Genomic DNA, 24,379 nt, shown 5'->3' on the forward strand with positions numbered 1-24,379 from the left:
TTCTGCACTGGCAGGCAGGTTCTCTACCGCTGAGTCACCTGAGAAGCCCCTCTGTCAGGTATGGCTTGTCCATTGAATGTGATATAGAGGACAGCTTTCACATAAAAGCACCCCTGGGACTGCTGTGTGTGATTCCTGTCAGCTGGGGGATGGGTGGGTTCTCACAGGACAGGCTCAGGTGTGCTGCCCGTAACTCCAGATCATAGTGCTGGGTCAGCATCTCTGCACACGGCCCCCTGGCCGCCATCTTGAATCACAGTGCTGGGTCAGCATCTCTCCACACGGCCCCCTGGCCGCCATCTTGAATCACAGTGCCGGGCGCAGAGACTCCGCACAGGGCCCTCAGAGCTGAGGTGTCGGCACAGCCATTTCACACCAGGGAGTCTCGTCTGAAGGACCATAAGTGCGAGGCTTCTGCAGGAGGCGGCCTGTGAACAAGTGAAAAAAGACTCAGCACAAAGGGAGAGATAAAAGGTAAACTTCATTTCATTAACCAGATTCTGACTTTACTCCCAGGGAATGGTTGATGGGCTTTATCAGTGATTGTTCCATCACAGCCCAGCCTCCCTGAATACTAAGGGCCCCAGCTTAACTTTAATGACTGTTTCCTTTGTTACCTGTGGAGATCATCTTGATGAAGAGAAAGAGACAAATTTGTCTTCTATGCCTGAAGATCCAAAAGGGAAGGTATTGATATAATCAGTTTTGTTTTTTTACCCATAAGGTAACTCCCTCTTGGCTGGGGCTTGATGTTGCTCCTGAAATAAGTGGGAGTCTGTGGTGCCCTTCATTTGAGGAAGACAACCTGGTATTGTTTAAATGGGCAAGGGAAGGGCCTAGGCATCAGGGTACAGAGAACCAGGTCTGGATTCCCAGATAAGAGGCTAAGATGGCCTCATCACTATGGAAACAGTGTTTCTATGCTTGTGAGACAGGAAGGAAGGGGGCACAGATGTTGAGAAAAACGGGATACCACAAAAACTGGATTGAACCAGCTAAAATCAAGATGATGTTAAGTACGGTCTGGCCTCTGACCTCTAACTCTTACATCTTCATTATAACACTAAAATTCACTCCCCTCTCACTGTGACAGGTGCTGTGATAGTTCCAAGGCTGACCATAGAAAGCCAAATAGTGATACTGAAGAGGCAGGTCTGGCTTCTTGCTGCTCAAAAGCCAATAAAGAGGCCAGATCGGTAGAAAGAACATTTACTTTATTTTGGATACCAGTATGTGGTGAGGGGAAGGCTGGGAACCTCTCCAAAGGCTGACTGCCTACTCCCTTGAGAATGAAGGGACAAGAGCTTTTATAGACAGAGGGAGAGGGTTGCATGTAGAAATAGCAGAGTCAACGCTGACCATCATCTTGAGATTGGTCATCGGTGGTCTGACCAGCTTCATCTTGATTGTTTTAAGTATAGTTACTCTTCAGTTCTAGGGTTTGTTTGTTTCCATTTCTCAAGGTCCATTCTCAGATCTGTGGCAGCTTATATCATGGCTACAGTCCGGTCATCATGTAGTTCTTTTACCTGGAGGGGTTTTCAGTACCTATAAGACAGCTCACAGGGTATGGCTCAGAATACTATCTATAGCCCTTGGGAAGGAATTAAGAGGTCCTTGACTATGCTTAATGGCTACATTGTTATTATTTGGTGTCCTTTAACTGTTTTTCTTTGTATCTGCATGTTCTCACTTCTGGGATTAAATTTATTATTTGGCTAAAGGTTTTCAGTAGACAAAAGGCAGGCAGAGGACATGGCGGGGCAAGGACCATAGGGTCCTGCTCCATTTCAAAAGTGTGCAGTGGTTCAGGTCTTGAAAATCCTGTTCCTTCCCTGTAATAGCAAGAATATTTGTCCCACTTATTATCATATGAAATTACTCAACCCATGACAACTAACAACCTGGGTCCTCTCACCTCCTGAGAGGGTCCATATTTTGACTATGGAATGTGTGTCTCCCTGAATAAGTCCATTTTCACTCTACTTCAGCTCCCTCTTCAACTCTCTCCTGCAGGAAGCCAAAGACCCTGACTTGGAAGCTGGTCCCTGGTACTCCCACATCTCCCAGGATGAGATATTTCCTTCTCCTGCACCACTTGTAACATGGAGAATGAAAAATAGGGACTATAGATCTAACCTGATTATAAAGCAGATGATCTAGATTTAGGAAGAGTTCTTATTTATCTTCCTGGTGTTGTTTCTTAAACTTTAGCAAAGTCTGGTTTCCACTTTTCTGGGCAAATGTTTTTTAAAATGTATTCTGTTTTTAAAATCAACTCTGCCATGGGATTTTAAAGGAAGGATGTAACTGAGTTCTCATCTGCTCCCCAGATGGATGGCACACGCTTCATCGCCTTCTATGGCATTCTGTCATCCTGGCTCACAGACTGTCTAAGCTTGCTGCCTCCCTCTTTCTGAATTTTCCAGACCCCAACTGGGAAATCAGGTTTTTCTATTTAACTTGTAACACAAAATGATGGTATGGGAGTCTCCTCTGCAAAGCAACCAACTCACCTGGCTTCTAGCAGGAGGTAAGGCACCAGCTGTACTTGAGTGGGGGGGGCGGTTCTATGATATCCTGTATCCCCTCTACTTTGTCCTTGCCTGGGAGGTTGAGGATGGTGACTACTGGGGACAGGGGTCACCAACTCTCTGCCTCTTGTCCCCAGACCTTTGCTCTCCTCTGGCTTGCGTTTCAATCTCTCCTCTCTGGAGGAAAATTCAGTTGGTTAAGTTTTCTTGCAAACTGTGCTCTTCATGCCAGCACCAGTGGTCTTTAAGCTATAACCTCAAGAATTCCATTTTCATTCCTTTAGCACAAACATTCATACCATAGCAAGGACAATTAATTTAATATTCTGATAAAATATCTTGCTATAATAACCTCCACTTATTGAACATCCTTTCTGGATCAGAAATTACAAAAAGCACTTTCACATAAACAATAACTCCATGAGACAGTTATTACTTTTTTTTTTTTAATTTTGGCTTTGTTGGGGCTTTATGGCACTCAGGACCTACGTTGTGTCATGCAAGATCTTTCACTGGGGTACATGGAGTCTCTTATATGGAGTGGGCAGGCTCAATAGCTGCGGTGCTCAGGCTTAGTTGCTCTGCTGGCATGTGGGCTCTGAGTTCCCTGACCAGAGATTGAAACCAACTCCCCTGCATTGCAAGGCAGATTCTTAATCACTGGACTATGAGGGAAATCCCAGATACTACTTTTTAATACCCATTTTACAGATGAGAAACTGAGTTCAGAGAACATGTGTCACTCAACTAGAGGTGGAAGAGACGCCCCTATTATGGGGTGGCCTTCCTTATTTATCTGGTACAGCTTCTGGAAACCTTAAGAGTTTCCAGTTTTTGGAGGATCAGGTAGAAAGAAAAGACAAATGTTTTAATTCTACTTACAAAGTGTAATTAACCAAATTGTTGTAAGTCATAATTAGCTTGAAGGAAAGGATTTTCTTATGTTAGGAAAACACTAACTTAATCATAAAAATCACTAATATTTTAGACAAAAACAGTAAAATTTACAAGCATATTCTCCAGTTCACTCAGCAACTAGTCCTTTTTGTTAATGGTTTTATTGAAGGCATCAGGTTTTCCATTAGGACTTCATAATTTCTTACAAAGTTTAGCTTGTGGCTTGAAACTTGTCAGAAATATGTACTTGTCAAAAGTCCTTCCCATGAATCTTCTTAAAAATGAAGCAGTTTTACAAACGCATCTGAGTACAACAACAACTGTCTGTATGATGAAAGACTTCTTGCATACATGTGCATGCCGTACAGGTTAATAAACTGTTTTTCTCTTGTTCATCTGTCTTACATCAATTGAATTTCCCAGGCCCCAGCCAGAGGGCCTAGAAGGGTAAAAGGAAAAGGAATTTTCTCCTCCCTTACATGGTAAAATATACATAACACAAGTGAACAAGTTTAACCATTTTAAAATGTACTATTGTGGGTGTTGATTATATTCACACTTCTGTGCAACCATCACCACAGTCCCTCTCCAGAATTTTTTCATCTTCCAATTGAAACTGTGTCCATTAAACACTCCCCACCCTCCCCGCCCCCCACCCCCCCAACAAACACCATTCTACTTTGTGTTTCTATGAATTTGACTAGTCTAGGCCCCTCATATAACTGGAATCACAGTATTTGTCTTTTGGTGACTCAGTACTTCTGGACACCATGTGTGTACTAAGCAATCCTAACCAATTCTCCAACTCACCAGACACAACTGTGTCCTGCAATTTAAGTCAGTTCTGACACTATCTGCCTGAAGTTAGTGTTAGACCTCATCATGGGTTAAGGACTCAGTCTCACAAGACTGCCCCTTCTCAACTTCAGAGCCAGTCTTGAGTCCTGTTCTCCTTATGGACTGCTCATAAATCAGGGTTCCCATAACCCCTTCCTTGGGTTTGATAATTGTCTAGAGTGGCTTACAGCTCAGGAAAACAGTTTACTCAACTAGATCACTAGTTTATTATAAAAGGATTCAAGTCAGGAACAGCCAGATGGAATGGATGCAGAGCAAGGTAGGGGGAGGGGAGGGGCTTCTAGGCCCTCTCCAGGAGAGAGCTTCCCAGAACCTGCACATGTTCACCAGCCGGGAAGCTCTGTGGACCCCATCCTATTGGTTTTTTATTGAGGCTTCTTAGAAACATACTTAGGCAAGGTTGATTAAAGCATTGGCCATTGGTGGTTGAACTGTTTCCAGTCCCTCTCCTTCGTGGATGTGGGGGGTGGGCTGAAACTGCCAACCCTTTAATCAGGTGTGATTTTTCTGACAAACAGATGCATTCACTAAAACTCAGGTGTAGTTGAAAGGGGCTTGTTACCATTATCAAGATACTTTTTCACTCTTAGAGCACCTAAGGGTTTTAGGAGTTCTGTGCCAGCAACAGCATGAAGATTAAATAAGTATTCTGAGTCACAATACAAGTCTTCAAGGTTCATCCACTCTGCAGCATGTGTCAGAATTCCCTTCTTTTTTAAGGGCGAATGACACTCCACTGTATATACCACACTTTGTTTATTCATTCCAGAAATAATACTTTTGAATGCTTCATATATATTCATATGGGCTTTATATATGGGAAAAAAGTTTGAAGTTCTTTATTTCCCTCTTGTACTGATTCCTGCTTATTGGCTGATTCAAAATTTATTTATTTGAGGGATAAACAAAGTTAACCTTGACTTCTTGCTTATGTACTTTTCTCTGTGCATCAGTTCATTGCTGAGTAACTGTCCTTCATGCCACGAGAAGGATGTTCTGTGGTCTTTCCTTTTCCCTCCTCTTATCAAAACAGGATTTCTCAGGGCCAGCCTAGTAGTAGAACAGACACTGGGGAGCCTGGGGCTGTCATCTCAGTAGCCTGGCAGCTTTGTGCCCGTCATCTGTGCTCACCTCCACTGACCAGTACTGGCCACTAGCTCAGGGTATCTCGCGGTGGGGTGGGGTCTCTTCCAGGAAGGCCCCCCAGGGTCCTGCTCCATTCCAGTTGGAGACCTTCCCACAGCGCCCTTGTTTGGTCCTGATGAGGGCAGCGTGCCCGGAAGGGCGGGCTGCTATCTCCTTCTGCCAGCTTTCTCCGGGTCTTCACCATAGCTGAGGGGCGTTTCCGCTGCAGCCTGCCCCTCCCTCTCCACCTTGTGGGTGCGGTTCCGGGCTTAGAGCGAGCCCTCGGGTAGCGTTTGCAGCCAGGGTGGAAACGAGGGCGCCTGGGGTCCTACGCCCCGCGCCGTGCAGTTCCCCCCACCGCTACCATCAGCGGCGCCTGCGACATCGCCTCACACCTGCGTGAGGCCCGCGGCTGCCCCCACCCCACAGGCCGTCAAGATGCGGCCGGTGTCCCCGGAGGAGAAGCCCAACCCGCTGCAGGACGCGAACATCTGCTCGTGGCTGTTCTGGTGAGGGCACGCCTGGGCTGAGATACCCCGCCGCCTCAGGCTCAGTGCCTGACGCTGCTGCGCCTTGCAGGGGTTGAGGGTCGAGGTCAGGGCGAGGGAGTGCTTTCCGATGGCTGCTTGGAGCGGGTGGGGTCTCCCCACACCGGCCGCGGGGGTCCCTGTCTGTGCCCTCTGGATGAGGCGGCGGGAAGGGGTAGCAGGAACGGGAAGAGCGACCTGGTGGCAGGGCGCAGGGTCTCCCTTCCTTGCAGCTCGCTGCCCCGTCAGCCTCTTTAGTCCTGGGAACAGGAGGGGCAGCGGGAGCAGGAGGCAGGGAGGCTGAGAACCCAGGCTGCCTCGGGGGTCACTGACAGAAGGAGAAGGACCGGACCCCGCACGCCATCCTTAGCCGGCTTCCCCAGGAGAGCTCCGGATTCGTAATTCTAAACTAGTTCGCACCCTTTCTCCACTAAGCAAAAGACATGAACAGCTTCCTTAATCTAATTAGTGCTCTGCTCCTGTTGCCATCTGCCAATAATGTCCCCAGCTTTCTCCATATTCTTGAGGTGACAGCTGAGTTCCAACTGCACCAGGCTCCCTGGTCACTGTGTCTGTGGCCATGTCTCCCTCCCTCCCTCTGTGTGCATCTCTCACTATATTTTCAGTATCTAGTTATGACAAATTTCATGTGTGTAAAAAAACACTTTTTAAAAAATGAACGGGGACATGATTCTTGAACCCATTTTGCTTTTATCTGGGATACATTGAGAGGACTGGAGGATGTATTTGACCAGCCCCTTTTCTTACTGTGAATCTCTGCTTCCACCTTTGAGAGTCACCCTGGGGATGGGGTCCCTGAAGCCTGTGGGGTCTTATCTGCATCTCTAGCCTTTCCAGAAGCAGTGCAGGGTCTTGATGCAGGTGGTCCTGCCCAGGAGTCCTCTGGTTCTGAAACCACCGACGGGCCTCTGAGCTGGGAGGAAACACAGATGAAAAGCAGCTCAGAGAGGTGAAGCTCTTAACTAAAGTTTTCCATCTGGTAATTGGGACCACTAATTAGGTGGGTTGGAACCTTTGGGTTTAATCACACTTGAGTGATTATGTCTTTCATTGATGGACCTTTAACCATCCATCTTTCCCACAAATTCTGATATTTCCATTTCTTCATATGGGAGGTCCTTGGGGATTCCCAGGAAACAGAAGCTTCTGTGCTTGTTCTGATGGTGGTGTATTCAGTGTGTGTAACTACATCTCTTGGCCATTTGGTGGCCCTTAAGGAAAGAGGGTCAAGAAGAAAAAATATGGGTGTAGGCTTCCTTGTTGGCTCAGTGGTAAAGAATCCACCTGCCAAAGGAGAAGACCAGGAGATGTGGGTTTGTTCCCTGGGTGGGGAAGATCCCCTGGAGTAGGGAATGGCAACCCACACCAGTATTCTTGTCTGGGAAATCCCATGGACAGAGGAGCCTGGCAGGTTATGGTCCATGGGGTTGCAAAAGAGTCGGACATGACTTAGTGACTAAACAACAACCACAATAAATAATAACAAAGTAGGGACACCTCTCCTTAACTTCAGACAGGGCAAGGAACTCTCCAGGGCAAGGAGTGTTCTATTTGTGGATTTTCAAAATGTATGTGCGTGGAAATGGGAATGTGAGGACTTCTTATTGATTTGGGTAGGCACCCATTTCCAATTTTTCTGCTGGAGTGGAAGGAGCTATTACCTCTTATTTAACATGTGAAGTCACTAAAGCAGAGAGATTGAGTAATTTTTTTTAAACACTTTTTATTTTATAAACTTGTGGCTCAGCTGGTAAAGAATCTGCCTGCAATGCAGGAAACCAGGGTTCGATCCCTGGGTTGGGAAGATTCCCTTGGTGTTTCCCAGAAGATTTCCCTTCTGGGAAAGGGTACCCACTCCAGTTTTCTGACCTGGAGAATTCCACGGACTGTATAATCTATGGAGTTGCAAAGAGTCGGACACGACTGAATGACTTTCACTTTCACAGCCAATTTACAATGTTGTTATAGTTTCAGGTGGACAGGAAAGTGATTCAGCCATATATAAACATGTATCCATTCTGCCCCAGATTCCAAGAGGTTGACCAGGTTGCCTACCATCACACAGCTACTAGTAAGAGTTGGATCCCAAACGAGGCAGTCTGGCTTCCGAGCCTGTGTTGATGTGGATGTAACTGCAGTACTGAGCTGCTTCTGTTGAGATTCTTGTTCTTAAATGGAGGGAAAAGGTGATTCCAAACACACCTTTGGTCTTGTAGGTGGAGTTTCTCAAGGAAAGTTCTTAAAGATCTTGTTGTTGGAGATGATGCACGTGAAACGTCTCTATAATCAAGCTTTAGGGCTCTATAATCAAGCTTTAGGGCGGCTGTTCTCAAATATGGCTTTCAGACCTGCAGCATCCTCCTCACCTGGGAGCTTGTTAGAAATGCAAATCACCACCCCCACCCCATCCCTGCCCCATGCTCCTTCTAGGCCAATTCTGTAAAGTTAGAAACCCTGGGGATGGGGTTAAACAAGCTCCAGGAGATTCTGATGGAAGGTAGAGGCTGTTTTCTGCTTTAAGCCACTCCTCCCATTGGCATTGTTCCTTCGGTGTTAACTTTTAAAAAGGGGTCCAGACTTTGTGAAGTTAGTTGGTAACCACAATTTCCATCCTGTTTGTAAAGTCTGAGGTACCCTCATGATTTCCTCATGTCCCCCACTTGCTGTCCTGGGAAATTGAAATGAGCCCAGGCAGGAAGTGCTGCCCAGAGTGTTGTCTATCCACCTTGTAGAGAAACTGAGTTTTCATCTTCTCATTGGGTGTTTGCATTTCTTACATTTCATCTGCTTTCTAAATTTGTAAATGGTGCCACTTATTGTCTTTATACAAATGACCTCACAGGGGTTTTAGTGTTTTCACAGCACAGGTAGGACTTAGAGTCTAAGAGAAGGCATACATTATGGCTATTGGTAATTGCAAATTTTAGAAAAGAATATATATTTTTCTATTTCTATAAAAAACTTTATGGAAGAAGAAGGGCTTCCCAGGTGGCCCAGACATAAGGAACCCACCTGCCAATGTGGAGACACAGAGACATGGGTTTGATCTCTGGGTCAGGAAGATCCCCTGGTGTAGGAAATGGCAACCCACTCCAGTACTGTTGCCTGGAGAATCCCATGGACAGAGGAGTCTGGTGGGCTACTCTGAAAGAGAAAGACATGACTGAGCACATAGAAGAAGAAGAAAGGAACAAGGATTTTTTTTTTTTTTTAAGCCAGGTATACTTGCTGATATTTTGGTTATTTCTTATTCTTTCCCCATGAGGTTTTTGTGCATATCTGCACATGCACAGTTTTTTTTTTTAAATCGAAATTATAGCTCATGGTTTTTTAGAATTTTATTGTAGCATAGTTGCTTAACAATGTTGTATTATGCACACTTTTCTATAAAGTTAAATATCTTTGGATCCTGATTCCTTCTTAATTTTCTATGGTTAACATTTATTTATAGCATTAAATAATGTTCAAAATGTGGCATTTATTTTTTAGGTAAACTTTTTATTTTGTATAGGAGTATATCCAACTGGCAATGTGATAGTTTCAGGTGGACAACAAAGGAACTCAGCCATACATAAACACGTATCCATTCTCCCCCAAACCCCACTCCCATCGAGGCTGGCACATAACATTGAGCAGAGTTCCCTTTGTGATACAGTGGGTCCTTGTTGCTTATCCATCCTAAATACAGCAGTGTATGCATGTTCCCACTAAACTCCCTAACTATCACTTTCCCCTATCACTCTCCCTGGCAACCACAAGTTCATTCTCTAAGTCTGTGAATCTGTTTCTGTCAAAATGTGGTATTTAATTGAAATGTATGCAGTCTTTTGCTTTTGTTTAATAGAGTTTATTGCTAATTAGGATGTGATGCATATCTATGACCATATATTTTGGTGCATCTTTTCTTTTTCCAAATTCCCCAGAAGTAGAATAATTAGTGAAAGGCTGAATTGTTTTCCATTAGGTTCAGATCAATTTGCCCTCTTAACAGGTGTTTGTGAGCTTATTTCATTGTCAACTTTGAGTACCTGAATTACATTTTTTTTTTCTTGGGCCTAAAGTTAAAAATAATTCAAAGAGTTTTAATTTGAATTTATTTGATTTATGTGTGCTCAGTCACCTACTCCAGTTTGACTCTGTGCAACCCCATGGACTGTGGCCTGTCAGGCTCCTCTGTCCATGGGATTTCCCAGACAAGAATACTGGAGTGGGTTGCCATTTGATTTGTAGAGATGGAAGATTTTTTATGTCTACTGACCATTTATTTGTGTTTCTTCAAATGTCTATTAATAGATTATTTTTCCTATAGAGCATTTATATTTTTGAAATAACTTGTAATAAATGCTTATAATAAATGCATATAATACTTTTTCAGATTTTAATTTGTTCTTTAGAGGTTTTAAATTATATGTCACTGATTAAAATTGAGCTTTTTTTTTTTTTGATTTCTCTTGTTCATTTTGTAGTATGTGTTTTAAAAATCCTAACATCATCTAAAGCTCTGTGTTTAATTTTAGCTTTTTTCTTATTTTAACAGTAAAGGCAGCTAGAATTTTTTTAGTTTTTGATGTAAGAATAGGCCCCATTTTTTTCTAAGACAGCCCATTTTCCTGTTATGGTTTATTGAATAATAATTCTTCCCCATTATTGGAAATCAGTGGCCTAGTTTATGAACTACGTCCCTCTGGGGACTGGACTGTCCAGTCTGCTGAGACTCTCCCTGGTGATGTCCCTGATGTCCCTGCAGCCTCTGGGTGAGCTCTGCGTTTCTCTCCACCCTTGTCCCAGAGCCCACAGCAGGCTGGGGGTGAGTGCAGGACCTGTCCCCAGGGATGAGGTGGAGCAGGGTCTTGGACCAGATGCACTTGACCCTTCAGGGAGTGGTTACATCCTTGCTCCCCTGACCCTGACCACGTCTCAGTCAGTGAACTGTCCCCTTGCAGAGTGAGTGCGGATGTGGAAACTGTCCACAAGACTCTCCAGAGACTCTTGTCAGAGAAGCTGATAACATGAGGGGAATGTGAACTGGCTGAGTGCTGAGATGGTTTAGGGAAGTTGGTCCTGTAAGGCCCTTAGTAGCTATCGATTGTGAATACACTGAAATGTTAAATTTCAAGCTAGGATTCTTTGCACCATTTTCAGAATACTACTTGTTATTCTTCATTAACAGTCAGAAATCCACATGTTGGAGAAGGAGGCTGGGTGAGCTCTGCAGGGCTGTTTCTCTGGCCTTGACCTGTTCTCAATAACTGTTTAATTTGATGAGTTTTGATAATTTTATACAATATCCACAGCCTCAAGCAAGAGGTAGAACATCCCAAAGGTATATTCACATTTACTGGTATGTCCTTATGGCAGAATAAACTTCCTAACAAATTTATCTCCTGTAGTTTATTCTTGATTTTTTTGGTCTTTATAGTTCTGCATCTTATCAGCCTGAGACAAGTGTCCTTTCAGATGTGTCAAGTGGATCATTTACCTTTTGGAGTTTTCCATGGGTCCCCCAATCATGTTGATTCCCTTCCCTCTGTTGACCTGAACAAACAGAGTGTCAGATATTTCTCCAGCAAAAATGGGTTTATTCAGAATCAGCAGAGAATTGCAGTTTGAGGTTTGCATTTGTGGAGAGCCAAGTGTAAGTCCCCAGAGTGCCAGGGCTGGAGAGCACTTTTATAGAGGAGAAGAGGAAGTTGGGATGGCTCTTTCAGAGTCATGGCTTTTCAGTGGCTGAGCCCTTGCCAGGAAAGGAGAGGAGTCTTTCTTCCTCTTGGGGGCTGCTATTGTTGTAACCTCATGTATCAAACTTTCAGAGACTTTCTAATGGGGACCGCATGGGATTACTCAAGCATTCTGTGGTGGTGATGACTGCTGTTTGGGGGTACTTTGTCCTGTTCAGAGCATCACTGACCCTCTCAGCATCCCAGGGAGATGTCTCTCCAGGTCTTCTCCCAACTTTCCTGAGGCCAATACTGAGAGGTTTTGTGGCTGGTTCACGATCATGTAACTAGGAAGTGGCAACGTCTAGACTGTAACACAGGAAGATTTCCAAATGAGGCACATGAGGTGCCATTTTTGTTTCTGATTAAATTTTTTAAAATTGTGGAAAATGCACACAACGTAAAATTTACCATCTTGACAATTTTAAAGCATGCAGTTCAGTATTGTTAAGTAATTCACATTATTGTGCAGCCAGTTTCCAGAACTCTCTTCATCCTGTACTGCTGCTGCTGAGTCGCTTAACTTGTGTCTGACTCTGTGCGACCCCATAGATGGCAGCCCACCAGGTTCCGCCGTCCCTGGGATTCTCTAGGCAAGAACACTGGAGTGGGTTACCATTTCCTTCTCCAATGCGAGAAAGTGAAAAGTGAAAGTGAAGTCGCTCAGTCATGTCTGACTCTTCGTGACCCCATGGACTGCAGCCTACCACGCTCCTCCATCAATGGGATTTTCCAGGCAAGAGTACTGGACTGGGTTACCATTGCCTTCTCTGCGTCTTGTACTAGTGTGCTATTAAAACACTAACTGCCCACTTCCCTTGTCCCCAGCCCCTGGCAACCACAGGGCCACTTTGTTTCTCTTTGAATTTGACTACTCTGAGGACTTCATGTAAATCATAAAATCATTGTCTTTTCTGATACACCATTTTACAATCCCACTGTCAGTGTGCAGATTTCCAGTTTCTCCACATCCTTGCCAACACTATCTTTTCTTCTTTCTTTTTCCCACAGTAGCCCTCCTAATATGTGTGAGCTGATGTCTCATTGTGGTTTTCATTTGCATTTCCCTCATGATTAGTGCCGGAGAAGGCAATGGCAACCCACTCCAGTACTCTTGCCTGGAAAATCCCATGGATGGAGGAGCCTGGTAGGCTGCAGTCCATGGGGTCACTAGGAGTCGGAGACGACTGAGTGACTTCACTTTCACTTTTCACTTTCATGCATTGGAGAAGGAAATAGCAACCCACTCCAGTGTTCTTGCCTGGAGAATCCCAGGGACAGGGGAACCTGGTGGGCTGCCGTCTCTGGGGTCGCACAGAGTTGGACACGACTGAAGTGACTTAGCAGCAGTAGCATGATTAGTGATGCTGAGCATCTTTTCCTCTTCAAGCAGAATTTTAAAGAGGGTCTTTTGTGGGCTTCCCTTGTAGCTCAGATGGTAAAAAATCTGTAATGCAAGAGAACCTGGTTCAGTCCCTGGGTCAGAAACATCCCCTGGAGAAGGGAATGGGTACCCACTCCAGTATTCTTGCCTGGAGAATTCTTTGGACAGACAATGGGGTTGCGAAGAGTCGGACACAACTGAGTGACTAATGCTTTCACTTTGGCTGCAGGGTGTCATCATCTGGGTAAGTCCCAGTGCTGATTCCCTGAGCATTTTCTTTAGGGGACAAGTGTGGAATAAATCACCCAACATGTTTCAAACCTGCTTAGTGGTAAAGCTCCTAGATGTACACCATTGTTTTGGAAGGAAACTGAGACCTAGAGATGTTAAAGGTCATGGAGCTGCTGAACTGGAGTGGAGACGTGGAGCAGAGGACAGCTGAGGCCCTGGGTGCTCAGCACCACTGCTGGGACTAGAGTCCAGTCTTCTGACTCCTGGACTGGGATTCTTTAGGGGTGCCAAGGTACCCAGATTAGCAAAATCTGAAGTTCAATTTATCTTATTTCTTCTTTAATGAGTCATGGATATTCATACATTCAACAAATATTTCTTGTGCATCTGTACCCATGTTATCATAGGAATAACAGGATAAAAGAAATGTGATCTCTGTCATTGCTGTTATTCAGTTTCTCAGTCATGTCTGACTCTTTGCGACCCCATGGACCAGCACACCAGGCTTCCTTGTCCTTTACTCTCTCCCGGAGTTTGCTCAAACTCATGTCCATTGAGTGGGTGATGTTATCTAACCATGTCATCTTCTGCTGCCCTCTTCTCCTTTTGCCTTCAACCTTTCCCAGCATCCAGGTCTTTTCCAATTAGTCAGCTCTTTGCATCAGCTTGGCCAAAGTATTGGAGCTTTAGCATCAGGCCTTCCAATGAATATTCAAGGTTGATTTCCTTTAGGACTAACTGGTTTGATCTCTATCCATGGGTTATTATGGTCTGGACTTGGAAATTTCCTTACCCTGGCAAAATTAGTAAAATGGTGTTTACCTATGTGCTGTCTCTGCATACTATTATCATTTAAATAATGCATGATCGATTTGAATAGGTTTTTTGGTGGGATCATCTGTACACTTATTGTTTTTTCCCTTTATAATAAATAATTGCAGAGAGATAAGTTGAGATTATATAAATATCATCTTCTGCTTTAAACTTTCAGCCAGTTTTTAATTTCCATTGATGATTTTCTTGACTTGATTTTTCCTTTATTATTTTTATTTTTTTGAATTGTTAAACATGTTTATTGTGCAGATTTATAACTTTACAGGACATGCAGGATAAAAAAGTGTAAAATATCAGTAGGCATATAAAATTTCAGCAGTCTTTTGGACCAGCACTTGATTTGCACAAGGGACTAAGCATCTCTCTAGAACAGACATGTCTTGGAATACATAGTTTATAGATTGAATCACAAAACAGTTTCCCAAGTGATTTTCCTCATGTAAAGATAAAAAATATCTTGCACTTAAAAATTATTCAGTATAGTACATTTTCAGTTAGGTACATAGTTTAAAAGTAATTGATTACTCCTTTTATGTTTGTCTGCATTTGTTTGTGAGTTTTCCTTTTTCTCCTGTTTATGTAGCACTACTGATTCATGGATTCTTTCATTATTTACTGGGTTAAGCTTCATTGCCATTTGTTTGTTTTGATGCTCATAGTATTCCAGATTTGTCTAGCAAGAGCCATTCAAGCTTCTCTGTCCTTCTACACATCCTCATGATTCCTTGAGTGCTTCCTTATTTTATGGCACAAGATGTCTTAGACCCATCTTGGACTTTCCCTGCCTGTTGGTCTTGGCCTGTAGACAGTGAGACTTTTGCCAGGACTTCCTGGGGCTCTGCTCACCAGGGCTCATACTAGTTATGAGCAGCCCCCACAGAAATTCTCTTTTGCAGTCAGTGTTGTGGCTGGACCGGCCCTTGTGGTTCTTAGGATTGTGAGACACATCTCAGCAACAACCATCAGGGAACTTTGAAATGTCAAGGTGTATCACTCACATGCCCTGGAGGGTACAATGCACCCCTTTGGTGCCACAGCGAGGTCCTGGGTGGAGAGAGAGAGCTCATGAGCCAGCTTGGACTTGGGGTTCTGCCTTTTTGAGGTTGAGGGTGGGGAGTCTAGAATTTTAAAGTTTCACTCTTTATTGGTGAATTTAAAAAATAAGAGAGGGAATTAAAGTGCAGGAAGGGAGGAGCAAACAGTCAGTGAGATGGTCTGTAATCAGGTCAACCAGAGCTTTCTGAAATCGGGAACTTCATGGGTGGGGTGGCCTGGATCTTTACCTCGTTGTGTAGCTGTCACGTGTTCACCGGAGATGGATGTCTTTGACATGGATGTCTCCAAAACTTCATGTCAGGCACTTATATTACAATAAAAAAAAAATAGAATTATCACATGCTGACACACACTGCCCCAATTTTGGAAACAGCCATTTCTTAGATGATTCCTTTTAGGGAAGAAGGTATTAAAAAGCCAAGGTCTGGGTGAAGGGGGCCAGAGGGCACAAACTTCCATTATAAAATGAGTCAGTTATGGGGATGTAATGTGTGGTCTGGTGATTATAGTTAATCCTACTGTTCTGAATATTTGAAAGCTGGCCACCTCATGTGAAGAGTTGACTCATTGGAAAAGACTCTGATGCTGGGAGGGATTGGGGGCAGGAGGAAAAGGGGACCACAGAGGATGAGATGGCTAGATGGCATCACTGACTCAATGGACATGAGTTTGAGTGAACTCTGGGAGATGGTGATGGACAGGGAGGCCTGGCCTGCTGCGATTCATGGGGTTGCAAAGAGTCGGACACGACTGAGTGACTGAACTGAACTGAACTGAAGAGAACTTAACATTTCTTACAACAACAAAAAAAATTGTGATTGTGTATGTTACCCCAAACCCCAAGATCAGGGGGCTAGAATGCTACCAGTGTGTCACTGCTTCCAGGGCCTCTCAGAGTACAGAGTTAGGGACTGTGTGTATGTATGTGAGTGAGTGTGTAAACACATATCTAATTATTGCCCCTTGCCTCTATATATTTAAAATGTAATTTTTTGTTTTTATTTAACAAAGCCCATAAATGTAGGATTCTAATTAGAGATGTGTAATTTTGATGTACAATTGAGCATCTGAGCAGAGCAGAGAGAATTGGATATATGTCACTGTCCTTTTAATTTTTAGCAGGTGCCTAAACCCCTTGTTTAGAATTGGTCACGAACAGAAATTAAAACAAGATGACATATACTCAGTGTTTCCGGAAGATCACTCCCAGCGCCTTGGAGAAGAGCTGCAAGGCAGCAGGGAGGAAGGGAGGGAGAGTGAGAATTTCCACGTGGGGCTAAAGGTGCATGTGGCGGGGGCTTTGCTTCCTTTGGGTTCTCCTGAGCCTCCTCCCCTGACACTGAACGCTCACCCCCTCAGGCTGACCCAGGGCTCAGCCCACTTTGGAGGCTGTGGGAGCCCTTGTTCCTTGTGCATCTGTGGAAATGGAGGGAGCCCGCAGCCATGGCCCTGGAGGCTGAGCTCTGTCTCCGGAGGTGGGGTCCCTGGAGGACGGAGTCTGCCTCCCCTAAGCGGCTCATGACCTGTGAGTCCAGCAAAGCTTGGAAGGAACTTATTTCCAGAATTGGGACTTTTTCCCCTCAAAGCCTTTTATTCTGGTGCTTCAGGGTCTACACTGCTCATCTTTCAGGAGCCCTGTGAGCAGGTTCAGTTCAGTTGCTCAGCCGTGTCCGACTCTTTGCAACCCCATGAATCGCAGCACACCAGGCCTTCCTGTCCATCACCAACTCCCGGAGTTCACTCAGACCCACGTCCATTGAGTCAGTGATGCCATCCAGCCATCTCATCCTCTGTCGTCCCCTTCTCCTCCTGCCCCCAATCCCTCCCAGCATCAGAGTCTTTTCCAATGAGTCAGCTCTTTGCATGAGGAGGCCAAAATACTGGAGTTTCAGCTTCAGCATCATTCCTTCCAAAGAAATCCCAGGGCTGATCTCCTTCAGAATGGACTGGTTGGATCTCCTTGCAGTCCAAGGGACTCTCAAGAGTCTTCTCCAACACCACAGTTCAAAAGCATCAATTCTTCGGCGCTCAGCCTTCTTCACAGTCCAACTCTCATATCCATACATGACCACAGGAAAAACCATAGCCTTGACTAGATGGACCTTTGTTGGCAAAGTAATGTCTCTGCTTTTGAATATACTATCTAGGTTGGTCATAACTTTCCTCCCAAGGAGTGTCTTTTAATTTCATGGCTGCAGTCACCATCTGCAGTGATTTTGGAGCCCCCAAAATAAAGTCTGACACTGTTTCCAGTGTTTCCACATCTATTTCCCATGAAGTGATGGGACTGGATGCCATGATCTTCGTTTTCTGAAGTTTTAAGCCAACTTTTTCACTCTCCACTTTCACTTTCATCAGGAAGCTTTTTAGTTCCTTTTCGCTTTCTGCCATCAGGGTGGTGTCATCTGCATATCTGAGGTTATTGAGATTTCTTCCAGCAATCTTGATTCCAGTTTGTGTTTCTTCCAGTCCAGCGGTTCTCATGATGTACTCTGCATATAAGTTAAATAAGCAGGGTGACAATATACAGCCTTGACATACTCCTTTTCCTATATGGAACCAGTCTGTTGTTCTGTGTCCAGTTCTAACTGTTGCTTCCTGACCTGCCTGCATCTTTTGCACAGCCACAGAGCACCCTGTAGTGCAGGCTCGTCTCCCACTCTTCCCTGCCCCCTTTTCCCCTTTGGTGGACACACTGCTCTTCACTGTGCTCTGTTTCTCATCACAGGTACTGGGATCAAGAAGTTTTGAGAGCCAAGACATACAAATGGGAGCCTTGTTTAATGAAAGCAATCATAAAATGTTACTGGAAATCCTGTCTAGTTTTGGGAATATTTACATTTCTTGAGGTAAAAATTTTTACATACTGTGCGTTGCTTTTAAGTGTATGCAGTTCAGTACTGAGATGGATGTGATGGCGGGGAGAGAGAACAGTGGTTTGTCACAGGATAAATATCATGATGTAGCTCAGTGGTTGTGTTTATTTTTAGAATGAACTGATGCTTAAAGGAGTGGGCCTCCAGGGGATTAGTACTAAGTTGGCCAAAAGTTCTTTCAGGTTTTCCCATAACTGCTTATGGGAAAGGATGGCACTGACAAAACAAGACGTTTTATACCATATTAGGATGTTTTTAGTGCTCAGTACTTGATATAAACGCTGAAAGTGATCCTTGAGATAAAGATCCTACAACCTCAAGGAATATGAGCCTCCTGGTTTGGAGGAAGTAAGTTTGGATCAGAGCGCAGTAACATAAGCCATTTTACAGGTGCTCAAGCAAGTAATTTTTAACTTGCCCAGGTCACATCTGATAATCATTTCCTAAAAAGGGGTCCTCGCTTCTTCTCCTCTTGTGGAACAGAACTCTGGGCCCTACATCTGCGTGGGGAGCTGCCAGACCTCCCCGTGGGCCAGGTCACCCAGGTCAGAAACCCCATGTGGAGGAGCTCCAGCTTCACCATGAATTCATGCACCCTCCATGGTGGTTTCTGTCCTGGCTGTGGGGGTGGTTTGCTGGTCGAAGGGAGAGTCTTGGTATCATGGCTTTGGTGGAGGGTGGAGGAGGGGATGTGCAGGAGGAAACCAGAGACATAAAGCCGTGAGGTCGCTGACCTCCGTGACCCTGAAGATCCTGGGTCAAGATCCCCCAGAGGACAGTCCACCTGGGGACACAGTGCCGGCAGCCTCCCTGTTCTGGCTGAGCCTGCTGGAGGTCTGCTGCAGACCCCACTGGGTGGCTCGTGCTCACCATGGTCCCTTAGCGCTGCCTTAGGGACACAGGCGGCCTGTGAGTGTGTGAGGGCAGGAGGGATGGAAGATGCAGTTGCTGTGAAAGGGGTGTTTTAGGTGGAGTAGGTGTGAGCTGTCATCAGTCCATTGTGTTGAGGTGAGGTTATGGGCCAGGTTGGAGAAGGCAATGGCACCCCACTCCAGTACTTTTGCTCGGAAAATCCCATGGACGGAGGAGCCTGGTAGGCTGCAGTCCATGGGGTCGCTAGAGTCGGACGTGACTGAGCGACTTCACTTTCACTTTTCACTTTCATGCAATGGAGAAGGAAATGGCAGCCCATTCCAGTGTTCTTGCCTGGAGAATCCCAGGACGGGGGAGCCTGGTGGGCTGCCGTCTATGGGGTCACACAGAGTCGGACACGACTGAAGTGACTTAGCAGCAGCAGCAGCAGCATGGGCCAGGTGGTTTACAGGTGGGTGGTGTGGCTCTTACTTAGAGGCTGTGCTGTACTGAAGGGCACTGCGGGCAGTGGGCAGTGGGTAGCTGGGTAGGTGACGTCCACCCTATACAACTGGAGAGACAGAGGATCTGTCAGGTCCCAGGTGACTGGGTGGTCCTGGGAGATGGAATTATTGTTGATAACAAAGTTGTGTTGACCACTGTGCCAGAGGGTGGGGACAGGTATATGGGGCAAAGTGCCACCTTAGAGAGGGCTCTGATCGCCGAGGTACTGCAGTGCCTTGTGAAGGGTGGGGTGGAGTGTTGATTTCACAGTTGTCCAGCCCCAGGAATACTTCCTGCTGGGGATCCAGGAAGGCCAGGCCTGGGGGCTGCATAAAGTGTAACTGGTAGAGCCCCAGCCCCTCTTTCAGGAGGCTGGTTGTTGGGCGGTCATGGCAGAGAAGTGGGGAGTCGAGGACCTGGTAAATGGGGGGGCTCATCTCAGTAGTAGTACTGTAAGTACTGTAAGTAGTGGCAGTAACAAGGGGTCATACTGAGTAGTACTGGTGGTGGCAGCCGCAGTACTATTAGTGGTGCAGCAACAGCAATAGCAAGTGCTCAAAATAAGTTATGTATCAGGAACTGCTATGAGCACTTTATGCATAATAACATTTTTATTCCTTTGGCTAACTCAGCGAAGTTGTGGGTTTCCTATATACTCCATTGTAGAAGAAAGGACTCTGAACCCAAGTAATTACATAGGTTGCCTGTGGTTACAGGGAGCTTAAATGACAAAGTGAGGTTCCATTTCAGGCACTCGACTTACAAGCCTGATCATCTCAATGGTTCATCCAGGGTCAGGAAGGCTTGTCTTTAGAGCTTTATCTTCAGGGTCTCAGACACATGCATCCTGAACTTTGTTTAAGGATAATAAATAGGACACTAAGAACTTTCTGAAGCAGAAAGTCAGATTTGGGATCGTAATTGTGGCTAGATTTCAGGTGATCATGTCCCCTGGGTGCCAGATTTGACTAGGAGGTTGATGCCAGCAACAACATCATGCTGTGGTCAGATGGACCAGGAGCATCTTAAGAAGCCAGCTTCCCCTAATTACCATCCCTAAGTGGTGATAATTTTAGATAGTGGAAGATCTAAACTCAGCTCTGGATTCTCTAAAACATGAACACATTTACTTTGTGACCTCCTGCCCTCTTTTAATTCCTCTAGTGCACAGACGACTCATGGGTTACCCATGGTTCCCAGACAGTGCTGTGACCAACCACAGCACAGGTACTCCTAGCAGCACAGGTGGGAAGAGGCAGGTGGTGCCAGTCCAGGGTGAGGATTCTCGGGTTAGGATTTAGGTGTGAAACCTCTGTCCTGTGAGAATTGAGGAGTTATCATAATGCTTGGGGAAGCCAGTACCAGGCTAATGTTCAACCTGGAGCATGTGCAGGTCACTCCTAATTAGAACAGAACGGCCAGTGAGTTCTCAGCACCCTGGCCCCTGTGAGCAGCCTCATGGGGACTTTGGGTGAGGAGAACAGGTCTCCGCCTGCCTGGGCCCCTCAGGGTGGAGAGGAGGGGCCTGAAGACTCTTCCTGGACCAGAGACACAGAGACCACTCCCCAGGTCATCAGGGCTTCTCTCTGAGAGGTGAGGTCTCCACCTGTTGGTGTGTAAGTGGGGTGACCTCAGAGAACCAGAGGGGTTTCACCCAGTCCCTTCCCCTGAGAGGGGCAGAGTGAAGAGGGTTTATGTTTGCTTCCTGCGAACCTTGGAAATGGCTGGCCTTGTCTAATTACTGACCTTTGTCCAAGGCCACTTTTGCTGGTTGTCTCTGCTTTAGGTGGAGAATGTAGGAAGTACATATTTGTGTAAATCTTCACATTGGAGCTCAACTAATGAGCAGGAAGTAGAATCCTCTGCGTCCCAAAGTGGGCTTTGTGCCTGGACTCAGCGCTTTGTGCCTTGACTCATTTCCGGAGAGCTGAGTGGTCTTTGCATTTATTTCCAACCCTTTCTTCCTTGTATCCCTCATTTCTGCTCCACCCAAGAGGCTGAGGAGTGGCTGCTGGTGGCAGAGATATGTGGGCTCAGAGCAACCACTGAGGACCACACAGCAAGGGAGAGGAGGAGAGGGCACTGAGCCAAGCAGACAGGGACCTGCAGAGCAGACCTGCCCTGCTGATTCTTGAGAGCTTAGCATGAGCCATCAGATGTCAGTAATATCCACAGTGACGACCTTGAGACATATATGAGGGAGATGCTTTTCAATTCATTTTTTAAAACTGTATTTTTATTGTCTCATTGAAAAAAAGTTTTAAAAATTGAAGTATGATTAACTTACAATATTATATTAGTTTCAAGTATATAGTGTAATGACTCAGTATTTTTGTGCATTATTAAATAATCACCCTGATCAGTCTAGTTATCCTCTGTCACCATACAAATTTTTCCAGTGTTATTGACTGTATTCCCTATGTTGTACATTACATTCCCACGACTTATTTCTTTTATAACTGGTTTGTGTCTCTTAATCTCTCTCACCTATTTCACTCATCCTCCAATTCCCCTCAATCCATTTTCTTTAAAAAATCAAGGAAATATATGACTCCTTTTTTTTAAAGATTACTTTCATAATGATGAAAAAAAATCAAAATCCTGTTTGGAAGTGAAACTTTTAATTACTTTCCAGAAAAGTTGGCTTTTAGAAGTGACTTTTCTCAAGAGATCTCATTCAGCCATAATAGCCTATAAACAGCAATGAGTTTTCTAAGTTCTTTGTGAAACCAGCCTCTGCCATTAAGGATAGAATGCGTCTCTTCCCAGGACTCCTGTCTTTTGTGCATACTGTAGAAATCCTTGCTAATTTTTTGATTTCTGATGTGACAAGATGTTTCTAGTTTATCTTTACACAAAAAAAGCTGCTCACCCTTAAGTACAAATTTGCCCCAGCCCTGGAATCTCCGTTTCTCCAAGCAGCCATGGCTCCTTCTAGTGGGAAATGGTATTTAGAGACTATGGTCTGGGCACTAGGGGTGCTCCTTGCTGTTGAGTTGTCTATTGTTCCTCAGCTTTGTCATTGGACAAAGCTATTATACATTTTTTGTAGTAAACAAACCTTGAGTTTATATGGGTATTTTCAATCTAAATCAGATTCCGGACAGTAGTGTTTTTACTTTCTCTTTTAACTCTTAGATTGGTATCTGTTTTCTTTCACTATCTGTTCTCTTTTCTGCCATGCCTAATCCCAGTTCTCAATGATATCAACATAATTACTCATTTAAAAATCTTATAGTATCAACACTATTAACCATAATGTGACTTTTGGAAGCTTTTTTTTTTTTTTTTGCTGTTCATATTGTCCTTAGGCATATCACACAGGGAATGTGTTTTCAAATTATTTTTTTACAACCACCTATAATAATTCTCTTTTGTATAACTCAGCCTACTGGATGGATATAACTTTTGTTTCATTTTACTCTGAAATTTTAGGAATTGCTTTTGAAAACTTTATTGTTTTATAATTATAATTCTGTATAATGTTTTCCTTGGGCTTCCCTGGTGGCTCAGAGGTTAAAGCATCTGCCTGCAATGTGAGAGACCTGGGTTCAATCCCTGGATTGGGAAGATCCCCTGGAGAAGGAAATGGCAACCTACTCCAGTATTCTTTTCTGGAGAATCCCATGGATGGAGGAGCCTGGTGGGCTATAGTCCACGGGGTCGCAAAGAGTCGGACACAACTGAGCGACTTCACTTTTACTTTCATAATGTTTTCCTGGGAAAGATTGAAGGCAGGAGGAGAAGGGGACAACAGAGGATGAGATGGTTGGATGGTATCACCAACTCAATGGAGTTGGGTTTGAGTAGACTTTGGGAGTTAGTAATGGACAGGAAGGCCTGGTGTGCTGTGGTCCATGGGGTTGCAAAGAGTCGGACACGACTGAGCAACTGAACTGATAATGTTTTCACAATTTCAAACTCAGTCAACAGAAGAGGCTGTTTTTAAGGAAGACTGATATCCTTGTTGGCTCCATTCTAATTCTCCCTCCCCTTTTAGAGGTAACATTACAATTTTTGATTCATGTTTTTATTTTGTAGATATAGTATTTGTAAACATTTAATTTTTTGTGTACTGTCAAATGAAAGGTCTGAATTTCATTAGAGTCTCAAGAGTTTGGTTTCATAAGGAATTTTCCTAGAAGCATGATATGTAGCATGGAACTGTGGTTAAAACCCTCTGTGGCACTTGTAAGTCCTTCAGAGCAGGTTCATGGCCCCTCCATGTCCAGATGCCCTGATGATACAGGAGAACAGAAGATGCTTACATGGGATTAGTTTCTGCATCCAGCGTCTTCTAGGGAGAGGGAACTTCAGGCTCCATCCCTAATCATATGAACCTAAATCAGTTTCTGCAGGCTGGGTTTCAGGCCTCAGAGTGCTCCTAACCCCTTCCAGGTGATGCTAAGCTGCAGTCAGGATGAAGACCACTGTGTGAGGAGGAGTAAAGTTATATTTAGAATCCTAATGGTTATTATTTTCCCAGATTCACTGCTTTTCCTCCTTAGCTCTGGATCTTTCTCAGCTCTACTCTTTGTCACCTGTTCCCCCATTTCTGAAGATAAACTGTCTATTCATTTTTTCCGTAAGCTCATTATTTTCTGCTTATATATTTCACTCAAGCATTTTTTTCTTTGATAACTTGTTTCTATTTTCTGTGTTTTATTAATTTTTCTCATGAAGTGGAGATGGTGGAGTTGGGTAAGAAACCTTTTAAGTACATGTAGAAATATAACAGAAAAACTATACTGACTAGGGAAGTTTTAGCACTTAACCCTCTGAGAAGTTCCCCTAAGAAGCAGGAAATAGGGCCCAAAAGTCAAGTACTTTCAGAAGGTTGATACTAGGGACTGCACGAAGAAATGTCTGTCTGTCTCTCTTATACCCTGAGATTCCTGTGGAAGCTTGAACGAATGTTGTCATATTGTATTGGACTCTTTTAAAAATCCTTTATGGTTTCACA

General features: G+C 44.6%; 1 pseudogene; it reads left to right on the forward strand.

Moving 5' to 3' along the window:
* The first annotated feature begins 218 nt into the window (after window positions 1–218).
* Window positions 219–24,379, forward strand: part of LOC133258037 (ATP-binding cassette sub-family C member 4-like) — a 57,291-nt pseudogene continuing 33,130 nt past the window's right edge.

Source organism: Bos javanicus, chromosome 12 (genome assembly GCF_032452875.1).
Source record: "Bos javanicus breed banteng chromosome 12, ARS-OSU_banteng_1.0, whole genome shotgun sequence".
Classification (NCBI taxonomy): domain Eukaryota; kingdom Metazoa; phylum Chordata; class Mammalia; order Artiodactyla; family Bovidae; genus Bos; species Bos javanicus.